Raw genomic sequence first — 12500 nt, forward strand, 5'->3', positions numbered from 1 at the left:
TCCTCTGAGGAAGTATCACGAAACTAGTCAGGACTCAAGTGTATATTCTGCATTTTCATTTTCCCTGTGGTTCTTCTGCATCTGAGCATCACGTTTTCCTGTGATTTTTACGCATATATATATATATATATATATATATATATATATATATATATATATATATATATATATATTATGAATTGCTAGGCTTCAACTCTAGTTGTAAAAGAAGGATGCTATAAGCCCAGGGGCCCCAACAAGGAAAATATCCCAGTGAGGAAGGGAAACAAGGAAAAATGAAATATTTTAAGAACAGTAACAACATTAAAATAAATATCTCCTATATAAACTATACAAACTTTAACAAAACAAAAGGATGAGAATTAAGATAGAATGGTGTGCCCGAGTGTACCCTCAAGCAGGAGAACTCTAACTCAAGACAGTGGAAGATCATGGTACAGAGGCTATGACACTACCCAAGACTAGAGAAGAATGGTTTGATTTTGGAGTGTCCTTCTAGAAGAGCTGCTTACCATAGCTAAAGAGTGTCATATACCCTTATCAAGAGGAAAGTGGCCACTGAACAATCGCAGTGCAGTCACCCTTTGGGTGAAGAATTGTTTGGTAATCTTAGTGTTGTCATGTGTATGAAGACAGAGGAGAATCTGTAAAGAATATGCCTAACTATTCTGTGTGTGTGTGTGTGTGTATGTGTATGCAAATAGAAAATTACCCGTAACCAGAGAGAAGGTTCCAGTGTAGTACTGCCTGGCCAGTCAAAGGACCCCATAACTCTAGCGGTAGTATCTCAACTGGTGGCTGGTGTATGGCCAACCTACTACCTATATATATACAGTAAAATAATGTGTGTTATTTCCTACCTAGTTCTGAGGAGGAAGACTAAGTTAAATTTAAAGTGATAGTGTCTGTTATTACTTTTTATTGTCAACAACACGCCAATAATGGTGTAGGCCTCGTTTTCACTGGGAAATGTACCTCGTTGCAAAAATCTGATTACGAGAATTTCTTATCCTTTGCAGAGTATTGCAATGCAAAGCCCAATCTTTTATTCTTGTAACGCCCTATCTTACACTGAAGTATAGGATGCAATCATTAATGCGGCGTCTCGTGAGAAAAGAACGGCATTTGCCATCGGTTTTTCCAGCGCGGTGGATATTATTAGGCCATCATCCATGGCTGTGGAGCCTGGGCGACGACATCTGGGCTGATTCTCTTCTTTTCCTTTCTCTCTGGCTGTTTCAACCATCTTTGGACTATAAGGTGAATCTTCTCACATTAAGCTTACAATATATGCTAAGAGCTATCGTTGGAATACTGGTTTTGTAGAGCTCTTGCTATTAGTTTGTGTTGATCATTAAGTTTTTCTTCTCGGCTGGTGGTCCAAGGCAACTTCAAAGCCATCTTGAGTGTGACGTTCGTCAATGGAGAATGAGTTAACTAGATATTTTCAGAAATATAATCGTCAAAATTTCTGATAACTGACGTCAGCTAAATCTCTCTCTCTCTCTCTCTCTCTCTCTCTCTCTCTCTCTCTCTCTCTCTCTCTCTCTCTCTCTCTCTCTCTCTCTCTCTCTCTCTCCATTTTGAAATTTTTAACATGAAATTATAGAAACTAGAGCAAATAGCAACATATGACTTCGCTAATGGTCGTGTGTGTAGAATGAAGAGTAATAATTGTTGTTGTCATATCATTTAACCATAAATTCGCTTTTATTCTAGATTTATATGAACGAAAATATCTACGAGTTTCAAATAACCTTGTGGTCATAAGATTTTATGTATATAAAGAATTTGTCTTTCGGGTTGTACGTAGACAGAATTTGCATTGCTTAGTTATATAGTACATAAATTGTACGAAATTGTGTATTATCATTGCATAAAATGTAGGATTTGATGAATTTTCTTGCTATCGAAAACAAATGAAACTGTCGAGTCAGTCAGTGTCCTTGCCCAGCGTACTGTACATACTGTTTAAAATTGATCATAATCCTGATTATCTTTTATATTCACATCAGTAAGTATTATCCGATATTTAATATTAGATATGCAAATAATTCTAACAGTTTTGATATTTTTTTGTGAGATGTTCAATGCCTCTCAGTGCTTCAACTTTTATTCTTCTAGATACCAAATTGTGGAATAATTTTTTTGATCTGATTTTTTATATTTTTAAGACTAAATTGCGAAGCAATTCTCTGAAATTCGTGGTGATAAATAAAATGGAAAAAATGACGTTTTTCTTTTAAACCCAACTTTGTTACAAATACCTGTTAATGTTCAAGCATCGAATTTAATTTATTAAAAGGATGGAGATTTACCAGTTCAGTTGGTCAAACTTGACTCCTATAGAGCTAGCCCAAGTGAATTCAAGAGATGAAATGTGTATACACTATTAAAGTGGTAAAAAATTAGTTAAAAATTAAAACCTATAATGAATAGAAATCAAAATTTTATCTATTAAACTTGCGTTTCTCAAAAAAAAAAATAATATATACTCGGAATGAGATAAACAGTTAAAAGTTTTTTTTGACGAAAACATAAATCTCTCTGTGCTTTAAAATCAGTACATTTACAAAATATATGTTGGATTGTTGAAATAGTGTCTCACTCACCGTACTTTGGAACTGTTTCGTTAAGTGTGCACTTTATAAAACCATGGGTCAATTGTATGACCAATATCTTTCTGGCACGATGATTGCTATGGAGAAATGATTGGTTTTATTTGTTTTAATTTATTATTTTCTGATTCATTAGTTCACATCGTTGGCCATTTTCTTATTATGAAATACTTTATGATAGTTAAATTATCCTGAGCTGGTAGTTTAATGTCATGTGGTAAATCTGTTGCTAACTTTGCTGCAGCATCCGGTTTTTCATTACCGACAATCAAGCATCGAATGAATGTAATTCAAGTAAGATTTACATCAAGATAGCTTTATGCTAGCATTGAATTTTGCTCACAAAAGAATATCCTTAGGTGTTACTAAAAATGAGGAAATGGTTGAGGTACGCGAAAATATAAAACCTTTGTTATTGGTACTACAGTAGGTAGAAATCAATGCAGCAATTGGACCGGGACGAGTCTGAAGTGGCCACAAAGGAAAACGGGGGAAAAATTTATCCCCAGAGTAAAATGCTCTTTAAAGGTCTCTTAGAAATGGTTCTCAGATTTAGCTTCAGAGAAAGTCATATTTCTATTGAATACGTCTATTGGCAGTATTACACGATCGAAAGAAAAAAATAGAACTTTTATAAGAAAAAGTGGGGTGGCCAAATTGTCTGTATAGAGGATTGTGTTAAGATATAAGCTTAAGGCAGAGAAAATAGAAAAACTACTGACATGTATTCGTATCACGAGAAAATCACCAATAAACGTCTGTGTAAAAAAAAAAAAAAAATGCCGAATAATCTCTGAGATGTACTTGGACAGTTTCTTGAGTTTTCTCTCGAAATATATATTTGTCGGCCATTTAGGAGGAAGTGATATAATGGATTTCCAACCACTTTCTCTCAGTAATTAAATGGCCTTAATTCATCCATAAATATGACTTAGCAGTCTTCTTGAAGTTAAAAATATTTTGCAATCGTATCCTTCGAGAAGCAATGTCCCAGAGAAATACTATTGCAGTGCATTGCAGACCGGTAAAGGAAAGAGGCAGTTTTTTTTTATTGGCTGAAAAGCCTGTGCGTCTTGGAATTTAATCTCTAGGTGTTTGTCTATCTGTTTTGATGGGCAGTGGCGATGGTCATAATGAGTGATATTTTATGTTTTTTTTTTTTTTTTTTTTCAGTTTAGTTTTAGTACCTGCTCGAGTCTTTGTAAACTCCAGTATTACCTCTTTAAGAGTCTTCCCGGGGTTTGTAATGGCAATTCTGTTTTGTAGCGTAGATTTATCATCTTAGAGCCTCCAGGACTGCTTAATGAGATCGATAAAATAGGCTACGTCAGTGGATCGCTACCTGTACACCCAGCCGTACATTTTTACAAGATGCTGGTGGGGTTCAGAAAAAAAGGGCTTGTTACAATGAAACATCCCTAAACAGGAAGGATCCTAAGGGGGAAAGGCGTATGGTGAGAAGAATTACTTGTAATTTCTCCCTCTCTCTCTCTCTCTCTCTCTCTCTCTCTCTCTCTCTCTCTCTCTCTCTCTCTCTCTCTCTGACCTTTTAGTGTGGAAAAGAGAATAATTATTTTCCCCTGCATAGAAGCACACACACACAACAATCAGCCTTGTATGGCCGGTTCCTTGGCTTTGCCCATCGTCCTGTGAGTTTCGAGTAGCAGGGGAGTTAAAGGAGGAATAATAGGCGTCTTTTTACCTAAAGTCAAATCTATTTTTCTTCATCTCGCGTGTTTTTTTTCTTTTACTATTCAGTCCGGTCCGGGTTTTGTTTCCCTGAGCCAGTGTTTTCACATACTCCGTACTTTGCAACGTTTTATTTAAACGATTGGTTTTTCTCCGTTTGAAAGATTGTTTCTCGTATATTCCATTACTTTTCTTACAACAAAAATTCTCATTGTTTCTCGTATATTCCATTACTTTTCCTACAACAAAAATTCTCATTGTTTCTCGTATATTCCATTACTTTTCCTACAACAAAAATTTTCATTTTCATTGGCATTTTGGCGTTTTTATATATTGTATTTTGACTTCTGTTATGTTCTATACATCTCCTTCATTTTATTATTTTCTTTTCTTGATAAAAAATGTTGTTTCTGTTACTACTCTTGTTTACTATTCTCCTCAAACTTTGTACTTGATGTTTTCTCTGTGGATATGCTTCTCTCTGTTGAAAAACCCAAGTTGTTTGAAAGAGGCTGTGCGAGAGATGAATAAACATACTGATTTATCCCCAGTGGGGACCATAGAAGGTAAAAGAAGACTAGACCGGAAAGAATAGACTAAACGTATTAATTATCTCGCCTACGAAGGTTGTGGGTCTTTGGTGAAACAGCCAACATGTGTGGTGCATTACATCACAACGCATTTTGGAACAAAAGAGCCGATTATCTCTTGAAATAGCGAGACCATCAGCAGGATGGTGGAAATAATGATCCTTTAGGGAATTTGTGAAGGAACTAAATCGAGCCAGTACACGCGGAATTTGGTCGAGAGAGATAATGTGGAGCTGACATGATATATTTTACAGAAACGGTTCTCTTTACTTGAAAGGATCATGGCAGAGTTGATGGATTTTAGCGCTTGGTAGTTTCAAAGAAACTATGAAATAATTTTGATATATAATTCAAAACCAGACGTTAATATCAGCATGTTTTACTTTTACATTTAGTTACATTTATATATATATATATATATATATATATATATATATATATATATATATATATACACACACACATATATATATGTATATATATATATGTATATTATATATGTGTGTATATATATATATATATATATATATATCTATATATATATATATATATATATATATATATATATATATATGTAGATACATATATATATATATATATATATATATATATATATATATATATATATGTATATGTATATTATATATGTATATATATATATGTATATTATATATGTATATTATTATTATTATTATTATTATTACTTACTAAGCTACAACCCTAGTTGGAAAAGCAGTATGCTATAAGCCCAGGGGCTCCAACAGGGAAAATAGCTCAGTGCGGAAAGGAAAAAAGGAAAATAAAATATTCTAAGAAGAGTAACAACAATAAATATCTCCTATATAAACTATAAAAACTTTAACAAAACAAGAGGAAGAGAAATAAGATAGGAGAGTGTGCTCGAGTGTACCCTCAAGCAAGAGAACTCTAACCCAAGACAGTGAAAGGCCATGGTACAGAAGCTATGGCACTACCCAAGACTAGAGAACAGTGGTTTGATTTTGGAGTGTCCTTCTCCTAGAAGAGCTGCTTACCATAGCTAAAGAGTCTCTTCTACCCTTACCAAGAGGAAAGTGGCACTGAACAATTACAGTGCAGTAACCCCTTGGGTGATGAAGAATTGTTTGGTAATCTGTGTTGTCAGGTGTATGAGGATAGAGGAGAATATGTAAAGAATATGCCAGACTATTCAGTGTGTATGTAGGCAAAGGGAAAATGAACCGTAACCAGAGAGGAGGATCCAATGTAGTACTGTCTGGCCAGTCAAAAGACCCCATAACTCTCTAGCGGTAGTATCTCAACGGGTGGCTGGTGCCCTGGCCAACCTACTATATACTATGTATATATATGTATATATATATATATATATATATATATATATATATATATATATATATATATATATATATATATATATATATATATATATATATATGAATGGAGACGTATTGATTATATGTAGGTCAAGGACAGTGGCTCCTCAACATCTGGATCTCGGCATTGATAATGTTGCTTTAACTTTGTATGACTTGAGATTTTAGGTGTGATTCTCGACAGCAAATTTACTTTTGAGAAACACATTAGGTCTGTGTCTTCTTCAATTGCACAAAAATTTGGCTTATTAAGAAAGTCTTAAGATTTTCGGTGATTAATCTATTTTGAAGAAATATTTTAATTCTTTCATTCTATCTTGTTTCGAGTATTGTTCTCCTATCTGGTCTCTAGCTGATGATTCTCATCTTAAAATTTGTTGGACAGGAACTTACTGTCTATTAAATTTCTTATTCCTATATATATATATATATATATATATATATATATATATATATATATATATATATATATTTATTTATATATAATGTATATATATATATATATATATATATATATATATATATATATATGTGTGTGTGTGTTTGTGTATAAATATATAAGTACATATATAATTAACCGGTACTAGTGGTATGCAGAACAAAGGCCTCGGACATCTTTCCACTCGGGTCTGGGTTTGGTCTTTCTAGGCCACTTTATACCTATTTTTTTTAGTTTGTCAATCCATCATCTTCTCGTCCCTACCCTGCTGCCTTTGCAATCTCTAGGGACCCATTGTGTTAATCTTAACGTCCATATATTATCTGTCATTCTCTTATGTCCTATCCATTTTTTTTTTTTTTTTTTTTAACACCACATGTTTGAATATACCCTACTTTAGTTTGCTCTCGAATCCTTGTTGCCTTTTTCTTTTTGTGTCTCTTAGTGTTTATGCCATCATTATTTTTCCATAGCCTTCTGAGTTGTTACTAGTTTTATGTTTTAAGGCTTTAGTAAGACTCCTTGTTTCTGATGTATAATTCAATACTGATAAAACCTGTAATTAAATACTTTTCTTCTTAGACAAAGTGGTATTTTCCTTTTTATAATCTCATTTTGTTTACTTTTAATTTCGGTCTGATTCTTGAAAAAAATAATTACTGTCTGTCCTAAGACGTAAATTCCTCTAGAGGTTCGTCAATAACCCTCATTTATTGTCTCTGCATTTACATTGAATAATATCTCAGTTTTTACTCATATTCATTCTGGTCATATGTTTCTTCTTTCTCTATTCAAATCATCTATCATTTATTGCAATTCTTCCCATAATTCACTAAACAGAACTCTGTCATCTTCATAACTCAAATAGTTAAGGTATTCCCATTAATGTTCTTGATTACATTTTATCAATTTGAATTTAAAAAAAAAAAAAAACTTTTAGGCATACTGTGAATAATTTAGGGAAGATTGCATCTCCCTGTGTAACTCCTTTCTCAATCGGAATTTTCTCATTATCTTTATGTAGTTTTAGGATTGCTGTACTTCCCGTATAGAAAGCTTTAAGTGTTCTAGCATAAGCTACAGTTACCGAAGTGGAAGTAAGCAGTAATGCTTGTTCACAGCCTACCTAGGGAGAACCAATGCTTTTAAATTCTACTACACTATTTAAATGCACAGTAACCCCTGGTGATGGGTTTGAACCCAGGGGAAGGAAAAGTTCATTATTAATGTCCAAGAATCTAATTGTGGCATGCTTCAGGCGAACATTACTGATGTGCTCCTGAACATCATCGTCAATTTTGTTTGTGACCAAAAGCCATTTTATTGGAGAATGAAAAAGGAGACTGGAACGATTACCGTTTCAAAAGTCAGGCTTTTGAAGAATATGTGAAATGGTTGCCGTGAACGCCTTTCCCACTCTTACTAATGGAATTATCCAGTTCCCATTAGAAAGTTACTCCCTTGAAAGTGATAGGATGGAATTGTTCATTGAAACGGTTCACTAGAATTAATTGTTCTGCGCACGTAATAAGATTAGGCGCTATGTTGTTTTATGTGAATTGATGAGAGAGAGAGAGAGAGAGAGAGAGAGAGAGAGAGAGAGAGAGAGAGAGAGAGAGAGAGAGAGAGAGAAATTTTAAGTGTAAAAGAGTGCTATTAAGTCACGTTGATTATATACAGTATAGCCATCAGAGGTCTATGAGTAGAATTTGATATATAGAAATTATACTAATATTCATAAGATAGATTAACGAGGGAGACCGTGCCCCGTAAAGCTCAGGAAATCGAAGATAATTTATTATAATCACATGGACAACTCGATACACATTTATTGAAGAACTCTCTGTAATAGCTCAAGATAAGTTAACTTTTACAGTTCGTGGAATCTTCATTGCGTGGCTTAAGCGAGGAGAACCCGTATGAGATCGCATTACATATGCATATACTTATTAGATCTGACAATGTTTAAGATGAAACTCACGTCGCTTTATGGAAATGAATCCAGGGCTAAGGCCTGAAGAGAAGGGGACCGGTTGCGGGGTGAGGGATGTGGACATTTGTCGGGGGGAGGTTGGCGTGCCTGATGAAAGATAGCTGGGTGTTGGTGGGATTCTCTAGCATAATAAAAAGTGCGTGGTTTTCTTTGGAGAATTATATTACATGTTTCCCTGTAATTTTTTTTTTTCACCACATGCTTCAAGACGGAAACTTGAACAATTAAGTAGTCCCAAGTAATGGTGCAGTTGTTTCTACAGAAAAGTTTTCGCAGGATTGTCATTGCAAGGAGAGTGCTTGAAAACACACACACACACACACACACACACACACACACACACACACACGAGATACCCTACAGTGGAAGAGAAAGAACCCATTGAGGAAATCAATGTGGCCAACCCCAAGAGATTTCCACCATTATTCTTTATGGTGAAATGGTTGTTTAATGAATGTGTTAGGAACATTCACCTTGGATTATTTCATTTCAAAGGGAGCCGCTCAGTTATTTATAGGCAGTTTAGTTATTCATATCTCAAAAGCTTATACTTTTACGTCTTACTCCGGGCCAGGTGCTCTACTTGTTTCCTTTGTTTAGATTGTGGAATTTTTGGCTAATTTTCGTTGTTTTATAACTTTTTTGTGTTTATATCTTACTAAGCAGTTAAATATTCTCATTGAAATAGCCATGCTTGCTTCTCATTTAACTGTTTAGACGTGTGTAACTTCATTATTTTAACGGTGCTCTTGCAATTGAGAAATTTCTCTCTCTCTCTCTCTCTCTCTCTCTCTCTCTCTCTCTCTCTCTCTCTCTCTCTCTCTCTCTCTCTCTCTCTCTCGTTATGCCTTTATTCACATTCAAACTGTGAATTGTTATTTAAAATGACTGCTCATTAACATCGTAGGAATATTTTGATGAGAAACGGTTGAATGTTAGTTTAAATGTGTATGTATTTCGCCTTTTCTGGTATCAAGAAGCTGAGAGATAGTGGCAATGCTAGGAGGTTTTTAAATCTTTCCTCTTTAATTTTGTGAAAAAGTTGGACCGGTTGGGGGGCGGGTAGGGGTTATCTCCTTCCTTTTCCCCCCGGAGTAACTTCAGGGTGCGCGCGTAGGCGGAAAATAATGGCTAACGCCTTTGAGAAGACGTGTGTGGGTGCTGCATGGAAGTAGATGAGAAGAAATACGACTGGAAGCAACGCTTAAAAAGCTCTGCCTTTTGGGTTTGCTCCCTAGACAATCTAGTATTTTTACTTCATTGTATTTAAAGCATGAATAAACAATGCACTTTTTGTTTTGTTTACCGTCTAGGAATATTTCCATAATTTCTGAAGTAATTAACGTTGGAACCTTATCTTTATTACATTTTCGTTCATCATTATTTATTCAGAAGAGTCATGACATTATAATTTTTATCTTTTTATCATTCCTCTTTTGTTATCGCGTTTTGAATATATAGTTTCAGACCATGGGAATTAAAATATTTATATATGGAATACATTTAGTTAAAGATAAATTGAGAGAAACTTATTTGATGGATAGTATGTAATGTAAGTGTTATAAAATTCCTCTTTAGTTATATTATGGGGTTTACATATTTAGATTTCTTCCTATGGTAAATAGGATTATTATTATTATTGTTATTTTTATTATTGTTATTGTTATTATTATTGTTATTATTATTATTATTAATATTATTAATATTATTATTATTATTATTATTACTTCCTAAGCTACAACCTTAGTTGGAAAAGCAAGATGCTATAAACAGAAGGGCTCCAACAGGGAAAATAGCTCAGTGAGGAAAGGAAATAAGGAAATACACTATGAGAGAAGTTTCAGAATAACTACAACATTGAAATAAATCTATTATACATAAACTCTATGACTTCAAAATAACAAGAGGAAGAGAAATAAGATAGAATAGTGTTCTCGAGTGTACCCTTAAGCAAGAGAACTCTAACCCAAGACAGTGGAAAACCATGGTACAGAGGCTATGGCACTACCCAAGACTTGAGAACTAAGGTTTGAATTTGGTGTGTACCTCTTCTAGAAGAGCCGCTTGCCACAGCTAAAGAGGAAAATAGCCATTGAACAATCACATTGCAGTAGTTAACCCCTTGAGCGAAGAAGAATTGTTTGGTAATCTCAGTGTTGTCAGGTGTATGAGGACAGAGGAGAATAGGGAAAGAATAGGCCAGAATAGTCTGTGTATGTTTAGACAAAGGGAAAATGAACCGTAACTAGAGAGAAGGATCCATTGTAGTGCTGCCTGGCCAGTCAAAGGACGCCGTAACTCTCTAGCAGTAGTATTACAACGGGTGGCTGGTGCCCTGGCCAACCTACTACCTAAAAAATGTGGACTTTTGCTGAGATGTGTTTAAAATTGTCTGTATGTTGGAAATGCATGGTTTTTCAAAGGGGAAAAAAAAAGTTTGGAAAGTGAAATGGGCCAGGGAAAGTGTGTGTTAAATTGTGTAATAGTCTTAAGTAGGTGTAAGAGCAAATTAATTTGGACATTACATCGGGGTAATTATATTTGAATGTATATTTAATCTTTTGGTTGAAAAAAAAAAAAAGTCAAGATCTATGGACGTTCATGCTTGATAATTAAGTGAGGAGATCACATACGAAATAAAATGTGTGCAAAAAATGTGCTAAAGTTCAATCTTATGAAGCAATCATAAAGTTCAAGGCAGGATCGAGTTAGGTAAATAGGTACTCTTTGTGTTTTAAGCAAGTTAAGGAGAGAAACTTAAAACTGATTTTTAGTATGAAGTTAGAAATTCTGTGAAAAAATGAGGAAGAATAGGTTATTCAATGTGGAAATTATTTCAGACAAAAGATTAATGAACAATTGGTTTCCACAATGAAAAAGAATGCAAATAGAGAATAGTTATCTCAGGTACTTTGATTTTTTTTTTCTCTCCAATATGTAAGGTAAAAGAGGCGGAGATAAATGATACAAGAAGGAAAGATGTATGTTGGAAATTGCCTACGTATGGAAGTTACTAAGCAGGACTTGGCAAAGGCAGCGAAGAGGTTAAACAATGGTGAGACTTGAAGAGTTTATGGGATTACAGGTGAGATGCTGTGATATGTTAGTGAAAATGTTTCAAGATGAACATTATAGAGAAAGCGATAAGAATTTTATTGACAAATCTTTACCCAGTGCACGAAAGGAGGTGTACGCTAGACATGGCAAGACAACTATTGATATGGGAAGACCAGTATGTTGCTAGACTTGGAAGATGGGGTTGTTTTAATGTAGCCTTAGGAAAAGTTTAAGAGTAAAAGGGAAAGATGTAAGTAGTTTACATCAACTAGTAGAAAGCTTCTTAATAGTACTAATCGAGAGGCATTTTGTAAGCTTAGAGGAATTATAATGAAAAGGGTGAGTTGCTGAAAAGGATAGAATCTTTATTGATGAAATGGGAGCACGGATTAGACCTTGTAAAAAACAGAGCAAATGCTTTAGGGTAAAAATGTCTGTGACAAGCATCATTATGTTCATCTTACGGTTTATATGATTATGTCGATAGACTGTTGGGAGAAATCTGAGGAATTCATATAACATTTTGTGGGCTATGCATATGAGTCACGAGTGAAGCGTGAAATGGAATGTCTGATGTTTGCAATTGATATAGGGATATTGAAGAGAAAATACAGAAACCTGTCTAGTGTGAAAGTATCACTAAAAAAAACTTAGGTAAATACGATATCAAGTTAGGTTATGGAGGTAGATGTGAGAAATGCAGATATCGCAGTGAATATTAATATAACCATTGGAAGATTA

At 34.4% G+C, this 12500-nt stretch overlaps 1 protein-coding gene across 1 annotated transcript in view; it reads left to right on the plus strand.

Moving 5' to 3' along the window:
- The window catches only part of Dlg5 (Discs large 5), an 847504-nt gene that overhangs the window by 219000 nt on the left and 616004 nt on the right, over window positions 1–12500 (plus strand). The window lies entirely within an intron of this gene.

This window comes from Palaemon carinicauda, chromosome 4 (assembly GCF_036898095.1).
Source record: "Palaemon carinicauda isolate YSFRI2023 chromosome 4, ASM3689809v2, whole genome shotgun sequence".
Lineage (NCBI taxonomy): Eukaryota > Metazoa > Arthropoda > Malacostraca > Decapoda > Palaemonidae > Palaemon > Palaemon carinicauda.